Below are 11038 nucleotides of genomic sequence, written 5' to 3'. Positions count from 1 at the left end.
GCCCGGGGAGAGTTGACGTCGAGGCTAATTGATTCCTTGCATTTGTCGCAGCGCTGATTGATTGCCATCTCACCTTGTTGGCTTTTTTTACCCCATCGTGTGATTACATTTAAATGTGTGATCTCGCCGGGCGCGTATGACTGGCGGAGGGGGGGGTGTAGCCCCGTTTTCTCCATCACCCTTCCCCACCCCTCTCTCTGCATGCTGATAAATGTGTTTTTTCTTAAGGAGTCTCTTTTAATGTCCGTGTGTCTGTGTGCGCGCTAATGCGGCGCGGAGTCGTGCTTCGGGGCTTGGAGGCAGGCGCATTCGGAGGCAGGCCCGCAACCTCGACCTCGCATCATTTGTTTGGACGAGGGCCGTCAGCGCCTGTCGCGCGGCTCATGATGAAGTGTCAGTTGGTAATTGTCCCCACGAAGCAGCCACATCACACTGGGGTGATGGGGGGGGGGGGGGGGGGGGGGGCTGGTTGACTTGCGAAGAGGGGGAGAACGGGGGAGGCAGCGAGAAATGACACTCCGGGCTCCTCCTTTTCTCTCTGGCTTTCAGTCCTCCCTCTTATTTGTATTTTCCAGACTTCCTCCATGTGCGTGTACGACTTTGCTACGTGCCTGCTCGAGGCTCTCGGGGAGCTCCAGTGAGGCCCCGGTTGCACATAACATGTGTTTGCGCAATTACGTATGTTTCTGTGAGTTTGAAATATGTCTTTAGCTTTAGCGGGCCGCTCGCTAGCTATTTACTGTGCGATCCATAACATGGGAATGCTTGGGAGGACTGTAATGCGCCTTGAATCTTTGCATTCAACCCGTAGGCGCTATCAAGTCCGGAGCGTTTAGCTCTTTGATGTCGGCGTAAAGACAAAAGATCGGGATGACGTGAAACGGCGTCGTGAAACGGACATGCAGATGCCGTCGAGTTAGTCGAGGGGGGAGTGCAACGCTCGGGCCTTTTAATTGGAAGCTAACAGTATCGTCCTTCTCTCTTGACATTCAAATCTAATCAGACCCTTCTCGTTAGCGCCGCTATCCAAAACGGACGAGCCCGGGAGGGATTCAAAGGCGGCTCGCGCAGGAGGGATGGCCCCTACCGAGGGTTTTGCTGAGCGATTATTAGAGGCGGACCCCAGGGAACGGTATTCATGCCCCGTTTTATCTCGATTTTGTCGAACTGACGGTTCCGTTTACAGAGCCACTGTGTTCATTTAGCGAGATAATAGCACAACAGACAAATATCATCCGGAATCCTTTCCGCCAACCCCCCCCCCCCCCCCCCCCCACCCTCGCAAAACATCCCTTAGGAGCCACTTTGAGGTCTCTCCTCCAACTCCTTCTTTGCGCAGACGAGATGCTCCGTTTTGATTAACGCTTCTCTTTCATCCTCTTTATTAGCGCGGCTACCACGGCAAGCGGCGGGCCCATGAAAAGATTCCACTTATTCCATAGACTGCATCTAATTCCGCAGAATTGCGCTTAACGGGGAGGGTGGGTGGTGGTGGGGGGGCGTAAATAGGAAAAAGGTGGTTGTAATTGTTTCTCTGGACTGGGGCGCGAACGCGCGCGGGCACAGATGTTTCTGCGAAGCGGAACAGGCGGCTCAAAGATCCTTGGATTTTTAAAAAAAGGGGGGGCAGCGGCCGGCGTTTGGACACAGCTCGTCAGCAATAAACGCGCGCAGAGGAGCCAATTTCCTCCGTCCGAGCGTCCCGCCGCGTCGAAAAGTCGGGCCTCCGTCAATGAGAACCACCTGGCGCTAAAGGAAGTGATTAGGCTTGGCACCACTGTGAGCCAACAACTGTTTTGTTAAGGAGCGTTCAGATGCCGAGGGGGGTGCGGGGGGGGGGGGGGGGGTTTGCTGGAGAAATATCGCCGCACCTTTTCTGTCCCGCCGAGATCTAAAGGCGCGCTTGTTGTTGTGTTAGCGCTTCGTCACGAGGGACTTATTTTAGTCGCAGCGGTGCGTCCCGGGGGGGGCCACACGACTTCCCAGAGTCATGCCACGGCGGCGTGGATGTGGCTTGAGACTCCCCAGCAGACTAAACAGGTTGGAAATAGCACAGCGAGCGGCTGACCATTCGGCGGAGGAAAAGCGTATCTCCGCAGAGATAATGACTAGATGCTTGCGAGGTTTTCGATCGAAACGTGCTTTTCAACATAAAAACATTCCATGAAATTCAGTAGGCTTCTCTGCGCCGGTCAAAGAAACACGAGATACAATTCACATGCTATTTATGAAAATTCTAAGACTTTAATCCCCCCCTCCCCCTCAAAAAATCTTGTGCAAATCCAACACAGGCCTCCTCAAATCATAGAAAACCCACTTTAGTTTTATTTTTTGGAAGCTAGCTTGAATGTTATGAAACTAACATCCCCTGCTCTCCAAATCACTTTTAAGTCATGTCAAAATATCGCATATTCTTGGCAAAATGAAACCTTGAATATTTGAGGGGATTGCTGCAGGGATTTGTCCATGTTGGGGTGGGGGGGGGGGGGGACAAAAAAGTTTCGCGATCCCAGCAATCATCTCCGAGTACATTGGTCGGTAGCACAAGGCCGTATCTCAATTTACTTCAATGTCCTTATGGAAATGATTCCAAATGTCATGTATCCATTCCAGCCCCCCCCCCCCCCCAGTACGCTACAAACTGTTTTTTTAAATTTAAATAAATTGTAGTCACTGCACGTACTGTAGTATCCGTGTGTTGGATGTGGGCCTCTCCTTGCCCCCATGTGAGGACATTGAAGTATCTCAGTGGAAGAAATGCATGGTGGGCGGGGGGTGGGGGGGATCTGAAAAAACAATCGTTGCATATTCAATCGCAAAATGGAGACAAGAAAAACATTTTATTTTTCCCCAAAAGTTGTCAAGAAATGCCATGGAGCAATAAAGCCCAAATTCAGTTCACAGCAATGATTGTGCTACATATTTTCTGAGCGACAACGCCCCCCTCCCAACCCCCCCCTCCCCCCCCACCCCCCGCCCTCCCTCCATGGTGCACCCCCACTGCGCCAGCACACTGTTCATTCTCATTCGCTCTGATGATTATTTAATTTGTTTGACCTTTTTATTTTAACAGGACTTGTCAGCTCCTTCTCGTCTACCTTGTTTTCACCCTGCGCCTGCGTGTGCGCGCCTGCGCCTGTGTGCGTGTGTGTGTGTGTGTGTGTTGCGGTCTAAAAGTTCAATATTGAGCTGTGGGAAATGTGTCATCATGTGAGGATGAATACACCTTCGCATCGGCGTCGTCACGCATGAGCGAATGTTGGCTTGTGGACAGTCGCGCTGATCACACCTGATGATGGAAATGCGCGCACGTTCATGTTTGAGCAAACCAGAGGTCATAAATCATACAAGGGGTCTTAAAAACGATTTTTATTTATTTTTAGTTTTAGATCGGTTAGAAGAGCAGAACGAGGTTTGAAAGGATATTTTGTTAGATTTTATTTTTTTAAATAGTACCTGCCCGTCTTCCCTTGTGATCGTTCCTCTTCCGAGCGTTGCAGCCATTGAATATTCCTCTTCCTGCTCCACATGCCTCCACCTCGGTCCTCATCCTGACATTTGGGCTGACTAATTCGTCATTTGAATCGAGAGCAGAGCAGGAACAGCAGAGAATCCTGCATTGTTTTCGTCGCTGTGCTCTCAATGGGCTGATGTGTTGTTGTTTTTTAGGCAAGGGGGAATTTCTGTAACGAAGAGAGGCGGGGGGGGGGGGCTCAGTTGTGCTCTGCTTATGTATTGGGTCGATTTTTTTTTTCATTGAAACGGTTGAGGAGTTTGATTCAAAATAGTGCGCTCCCACGACCAGTATGTGCCAACTGCTTTTGTGAAATCCGCCTGACAGCTAGCGCAGCTCTCCAACAACAAATCCAGCACACACACACACACACACACACGGCGAGCTCATACGGGCACATATACACACAAATACCTGGCGACTAATCCCCAGCAAGCTGCAGTGCTGTGCAGGGGTAGCGATCACTCAAACTGAGGTTGTGTGGTCCAATTTTTTATTTTTTTTTTGTGATGCGGCACATCCCCGCTTCACTTTTTGATTTTTGCCTCCAAGGCCCTTGGGGCGATGTGTGTGTGTTTGAGAAATGGAGTGTACTTGCGTTTTTCACCAGAGGGTGAAAGAAATTGAGAGAAAATGGACATAGAGCGAAAGACAAGTCTCGGGTTTCGCCGGCACCAAGTCCTCGGACTCGCACTGGAAGGCGCGCGCACAATGGAGACGTGAAATATGAAACTGCGGCAGAGCTCATTGGCGCATACAGTGAATAGATCCACACGCACAACCCCCCCCCCCCACCCCCCGACATGTACACCGCGGCGATGTCTGTGCGAGTCTTTGTTCTGTCTCGTTGTCCTCTTGGCACGTAAATCATAATGGATCTCATTATCCAGCTGGGTCAACTCGGTGGGGCCCGTCTGGTGGGAGATGATAGCTCGCTGAGTGAGGGGCTGCCATGACACACACACACACACACACACACACGCACACACACACCGCTCTGCCTACACCATTGCACGATATACCCATTATTTGCCTCATCCCGATCCGCGTACCATCAAGATGATGGAGTCGTACACACTTCCATTCCACACACACACACACACACACAACACACACACACATCATCCGGATGCAAGCGACCTTAGTGCCTCAGCTTGCTATCAGACAGGCGGCCATGTGATGGGATGCAGAGCAGAGGGAGGGACGCGTTTAAAAAAATAAATAAATAAACACCCCAGACTGTCACGAGTCATCTGAGCGGTCGAGCGGCGTTTTGGGTGTGTTTGAATAAATTGTCATGGGGAAAAAAAAAATGTCCGACGGTTCTGAGATGAGGGCGGAGCAGTTGGTCGCTCGTACAAGGTTAGGCCGCACGCCATTTGTTTGGAACATGACCATTACCCGAGCCAATTACTGGATGCTATACCAGCGGCTTGCCAACGAGCTAATGTTTTCCCGTCATGCCTGCCCCTCCCCTCGCAAGTACGCACACACACGTATGTGAAAGGCGGGGGCGAGCGGGGAAATAGATTGCAAGAAGAAACGTGGAGAACGGGCCCTGGGGCGCATCCCCCCCCCCTCCCCACCTGACTGACTGATGCAGCTAATAAACTTTCATTTAAGCTAATGTTGCTCTTTCTTCTTCTTTCTCCCAACAGCCTCCCCCCACCACCCTTCCGCCTACCTTCTCTTGACTTCCAGAAGACGCCCGGGTGCGAGCAATCGATGCAGGCGGTCTGCCGGCAGATGCCAACTTGGCCGAACAGCGCGCCACTTAATCAGTCTGAACCTCAACACATAGAAAGCCGCTGCCCATCAACAGAGGTAAGAAACGGCGCCGAGCGAGATTATGTGCAGCGGAGACGCACTCGGCGCGTAATCAAACGCACTCACTTCCTTGCGAGGCGACTAAATTGAGATTTTTGTGTCACGGCAACATTATGATTTGAATACGACGAGAAACTAAATCTTCCGTCCATGTCGATTGGGTTCACAACAAAATGTGATGGGTTGTCGCGCTAACAAACAAAAGCACGTCAAAGCTTCATAATTGTTTTTTCAAACGTAGCGCGTATTTCGATCGCTGCACCCTGCCAGCTAGCTCTTTTTTAATTTTTTTTTTAACTATATGCTCTTTAAACCTTTAGACAAAAGCAACAGCTATGATGCTCTTCAATTTTCATCTGCAGCAAAGGCTTTGTCGGAGGTCACGGTTGGCATAGTGAGTGTGTGTGTGTGTGTGTGTGTGTGTGTGTGTGTGTTTGTTTTGTTTTTCTAAATCCCAACTGTGCTTCTACAACTGAGTTCGCCGCATTTTAAGCAGTGTGCGACTTCTGAATTTCTATGAAGTCCCTTCAGACCGCCAAGGGGCGATTTTCCAATGAACATCACCCCCCCCCCACTAAATCTGTAAATAATGGCTCACCTAAGACTCACTCGTTCAAACATGCGAGAAGGTCAACAACTTAGCAAGCCTCCCTAATTGAGATGATCTCCTCATGTGCCACAAATCACGATCCATTAAGAGCGATTAAGCCACGACAAGTATAGCACGGTAAATCAAGGTCATCGGATGGACCAGATAGGCAGAGGACAGATGAAGAGCAAGTCCCCATGCAGAACCCCCCCCCCACCCCCCCCAAAAAAAAACAGTCGGCTCGTCCCGTCTGTTTGTGCGATTAATTTTTTATTCATTGTTGAAATTGTTGTCGTCGTTTTGGCAAAGGCCTCGAGCTCCGTTAGCTCAACGACCTTGCCACGTGTTGAGCCGACCTCCGTTTTTAAGGATGCTGAGAGATTTCAAAAATGCCACCTCAGCATCCGCGAGTGTGAGTCGTCGTCGTCGTCGTCATGCTCTTCTCCCAAAAAAAAAAGTCAAATCTGGAGGCGTGATACAATCGGCGAGGCGGGCGGTGTCAGGATTTGAGAATAATACCGGCAATAACAATAAATCCCACGGGCTAATCATTTACTCACCGCTCTTCTCCACCCTCACGCCCCCCCCCCCCCCTCCCCCCTTCTCTGAACCTGGAGCGATGCTGCATTACCCCCGCCGCCGCCTTCAATTACACCATTCATCATGAGTCTTATCTGGCGAGCGCTTTGATTGAGTGTGCAAAGGGCATTCTTGCAAACCTCCTTTACAACTCTGTGTGTGTGTGTGTGTGTGTGTGTGTGTGCATGCATGTGTGTGTGTGTGTGTGGCTTTTGACAAGACCGGGAGCATGAATTTGGCTGCATGTGGCGGCAAGAGTGTGTGGTGTTGGGATGTCGAGTGTGTGTGCAAGAACCCACAGCACATCTACTTGAGTGTATAAATCAAGTAAGATAATCGCTATCCCCCCCACTGCCCCCCCACCCTCAACTCCATCTCTGTGATCCCCCTCCGTCTCCGCAAGCCCATTTTTCTTTTTTTCTTTTTTAACCTTCTCCCATCCATTCTTCTTTCCCGCTTCTTTTTCTTGAGAAGCCATTTGTCTGGAGGGTGGGAGGCGGGTGCGGGGGGGGGTCGCATCCCCAGCAGTCGGAGACAGGCGACAAATTTTAATAAGCAACTGGGTGCTGTAATTTAGCGGCCTGGGAGGGCGATTAGGCTGATTGATAACCGGGCTGGGGCCTAATGGCCCAGCCTACGGCTCCCGGTCCAAATTGGTAGTAATGAAAGTTTTGTGCAAATTGAGACGGAGGTAAAGGAGGCACCTTCCTCTCACCCCCCCCCCGGCCCCCCCTGCCTGTCTGTCTTTGTTACGCTCGAGCGTCGTCTTTTGTTTTCATCTGGTACGTTTCACTTTCCGTGTTTGGAGCCGTGGGCCGCTCTCCGCCTGCCCTCCGCTCTCTGCCGCTCGTTCCGAAAATCGATGTGCGCCTCATCTGCCGTCTCTCTTCCCTTTTTTTCTCTCTTTCGAGCACTTTATTGATTTTCAGTTGTTCATTTCCTCCCTTCTTAAGAGGCACCTATTATTCTCATTTTGGGCTGCACTCGAGTCGTTTTTCCCGCGCTCGCAAAAGTCCTTTTTTCGAGCGGACTTCATCTGCTGTCTGCGGAGGGGCGGGGGGGTGGGGGGGGGGGGCAATTGCGTAAAACCGCCTTTAAAGTAAAACCAAAACAAACCAAACAAAACGAGACTACCGTGTTGTTTGTTTGTTTTTGTTTTGTCTCCATCAGAGGTTGTGGAACATTTTTTGGGGGACCCGGAAAGCTACAAAGAGTTCAAACTCAACATGGGTTGGTTTCTGACTAAAAAGCGGAGAAAATATGCTTTTTTTTTTTTTTTTTTTTTTTTTTTTTGCTTCGCCCTTTTCCAGCAAATTTAAAATGTGGATCCGCGTGCTAATTCTTGTTCTGCGTTTGACAATGCTGCAGATTCCTTCGATTTTTTTTTTTTTTTTTTTTTAGACCTAGCCGGGATGTGTTTTCTCCGCTTTTCTTCCTGAGTCAGGATTGTCTTCCTGGTCCTATTTTCCGATAATTACATGTAGAATAGTGAGAGCATTTCTTACATTAGCGAGAAAAGAGAGAGCTGTTCGATTGAGCGATGGCCACATTTAATCTCACGGTACACCTTCGCACATGTAGATCTTGCGTAGTAAATAAATTAACTCGACACGGGTTTCTGCTCTCACAAGGGGTCGGCATCTTCTTTTGACCGCACTCAATCGAATGTAGCGGATAATGAAAACAAAAAAAAAAAACAATTAACGTGCGGCAAAAACAGGCGCCTTGAGAGATAAGTTGTTGAAAAATCCTGCACGGAGAACCGAGGTAATGGCCTCAATTCGCGCAAGGACGCTCAGCCTCCTTTAATGTTCGCATTAAATGCACAAGTGCATTATTGCCGCGGCCACGCGCTGGCATACGTGGGTGCTAGCGCGCCGTCCAATTTCCCGATGAGCGAATGCAGCTTTTTATTTTTTATTCCCCCCCCCACCCCTCCCGGTTCGTCTTTCTTTCTCTAACCTCCCACTCGTTCCTTTATTCACGACATTTCTCTTAAGATGACGCTCCCCCATCATCGCTCGCTGGCATTTTGAGTTACGCGCTTATCTATCATTAATAGCTTTATTAGCATTTTCCCCTCTCCCGAGGTGCTTTTGTACGCGATTTCAAACCAGACCAACGGATGCCGGCGTCATTATGCGAGGAAACGTGCCGAATTCTTTCCGTGACAAAATGATGGCGGGTAGAAGAAGAAGAAGAAGAAGGCATAGCGGCGACACATTTTGACAGCTCCCAAATTAGAACTCGTATCCTTGTTGTCACGCGCTAGCTGCCTAGTAAAAGTTTCGCAACTTTTATACCAAAATTCGGAGTAAACTTTGAATACTTTGAACGAGTATTAGGGCGCGTTTGCGCACGGCGCCGACTTGCGGATGAAGGGAACATTATTGATGTGTCGAGTTTGATTGGGAAGTGTGAACAGTGACAATGTAAACCCGGGCGGCGGGGGGGGCGCGGGGGTGTTTTTTAATGTACCCTCCCTGCAGATTAGCTCGATCACATGATCCGGGCGAGCGGAAAAAGGCAATAATCCTTCAGAACGAGAGCCGGTGAATAGCCGGCGGTTTCGTACCTTCGAATTTCATGGCGGATGAAGCGATGAGATATCAAATCGGACGACGAGGCACTTTGAAGCTGCAGCCAACTAGTGTTGGCTGCAAAGCTAGTGTTGTCTTCCCCCCTGACAAGTAACGTGGAGGTAAAAATGAGGAGCGTATGGCGGAGGAGGGAAGAAGGTGCTGATGGGAAAGAGACTAATGGCATGCCGCTGTCAGAAGCGCTCATGTGCCGGCAGAACGAGAGGGAAGATGGAAGGAGGGCTTGACTGATAATCTGTTTACCTCCCCGAAAACGCTTCAGGCGCCATTCTGATTAAAGTTCAGCCGTTCATCTATCATCACGCGGCCGTTAAGAACCTTCAAGAGCCGCCGATACCAAAAAAACGCCGCGTATCATCCTCCTTTGTCTTCACTTGAGTGCTCGCAAAACTGGATGCATGTCCTTCTTCGTGTGCCGTTTTGACTTTTCTACAAAGCCTTTTTAGCGCGCCTGTTCCTGCGACGCTCTTCCCCAACGCGAGGCTTTTAGCACCTCCGAGCGTAATACAATTACACCCATTTAGGGGACATGATATTGTCAGCAGCTTTCTAAAAATACCGCTACAATCCATGCAAGGGGAATGTCGCGGAGCGACGGCTGGGCGGAGGCGGCCCCCCCGCGCGCGATGTTCTGGCCACTCGGGCACAAATGCACTTTAAAAGCTTTTTACAGCCTCCAAGGCCTTGTGAGCGAAGGACAGAAAAACGTCAAGGTTGGCAAAAAAAAACGCGACCGTTCAGTTTTTCTAGCGGACAATTGTTGCGGATGCAACCTGGTGCCCGCGGTTTTGAAAAGTTACGGAACGGTAAACCCGAACAGAGGGATGTCGGCGGGATGCTCATACCTGACATCATGCCGGCGTGACATCATCAAGTATTTTGTTTCGGCCCATTTGCAGCGCGACAAAAGCTAGCTAATTAGGTATTCACTTCTATTAGAGCAGAAAGATTGGTTTTGGCAAGAGGCAGAAGAATGACCACATCGGGGAGGTCGAGAACCAGAGACCGCTGGAAACTGTGGTGATGAGGGTGAGATGAGACCTTAACCCCGGGGGGGGGGGGCAAAAGGAAAGACTTGGCTGAATTCACTTCAGCCCAGACAGCCTCGACGCTCTCACGGCGGCCTTTGATGGACTGATTTAATCCTACTGATGGTGCTCATAAGACACCGGAGAGGGCGTTGACGAAGGCACACAAACACACACACACACACACACACACACACACACCCTTCAGTCATACATGTGGACACAACAGGCCCGTGTGTGTGTGTGAAGCAGAGAGGTCAGCGGGGCTAACACGGTCCCCTGGCTGTTCTCAAGGTTAATGCGAGCCTGACAGCGGCGGCCGTTAGCGGCCTTCAGGCGGTGTGTGTGTCCCCCCCCCCGCCCCCCCCCCCATCGCCGGACCCGATTCATCACGGTGGCCGCGGTGCATTAAGATGTAACAGCTCCCCCTACCCGGTGTCGCTCACCCCTTTCGCCGCGGCCTACGTCGTGATCTTAACGCTTCCTCTTGAGTGCTTTTGTCCACCGGGGCTCCGTTGTCACCCCCCCCCCCCAACCCCCCGACGTGTCATGATGTCATGTCATCCCATTGTCTGTTAATTGAAATGCGTCCGACATTGTCTCTATGGTCCATTAGAGGGACAGGAGCCTTGTTCGCCGAGTGTCACCCCCGCTTCGGCACCTCGCTCATTCATTTTCATCGGCAGTGTTTGACTTGCCGACGCAAAAGGGGAGGCGGCGATGAGGCTGGCGTGTAGGAGTCTTCCGCCCCCCACACCCCCAAACCATTGAAATCTAATTTACATTTTAATTCAAAGACATTAAGCAGATGCGCTTATCAAGTGCAGGTTGACGTTGAGTGCCACGTTCAAGGACGTGCAGATGAGAGGGCGCGATAAATGCGCAACGTGGATTAGGACAG

At 50.5% G+C, this 11038-nt stretch overlaps 1 protein-coding gene and 1 long non-coding RNA gene across 6 annotated transcripts in view; one reads left to right on the top strand and one right to left on the bottom strand.

The window, feature by feature from the left end:
* The window catches only part of LOC127603426 (retinoic acid receptor alpha), a 187310-nt gene that overhangs the window by 99617 nt on the left and 76655 nt on the right, over window positions 1-11038 (top strand). Inside the window, exon 1 of one of the 5 annotated variants that reach the window (XM_052069709.1) lies at window positions 5173-5338. The exons of the other annotated variants lie outside the window; for them this stretch is intronic. The gene's annotated coding sequence lies outside the window, so the exon portion shown is untranslated. Of the gene's footprint in view, window positions 1-5172; window positions 5339-11038 lie in introns of those variants that run through there. 5 annotated transcript variants of the gene reach the window in all.
* Window positions 1-11038, bottom strand: part of LOC127603495 (uncharacterized) — a 149654-nt gene that overhangs the window by 99131 nt on the left and 39485 nt on the right. The gene's annotated exons all lie outside the window — the stretch shown is intronic.

Source organism: Hippocampus zosterae, chromosome 7, assembly GCF_025434085.1.
Source record: "Hippocampus zosterae strain Florida chromosome 7, ASM2543408v3, whole genome shotgun sequence".
In the NCBI taxonomy this organism is placed as follows: Eukaryota; Metazoa; Chordata; class Actinopteri; order Syngnathiformes; family Syngnathidae; genus Hippocampus; species Hippocampus zosterae.
Note: the sequence above shows the minus strand (reverse complement) of the source record. Positions and strands in the feature narration are given on the sequence as shown.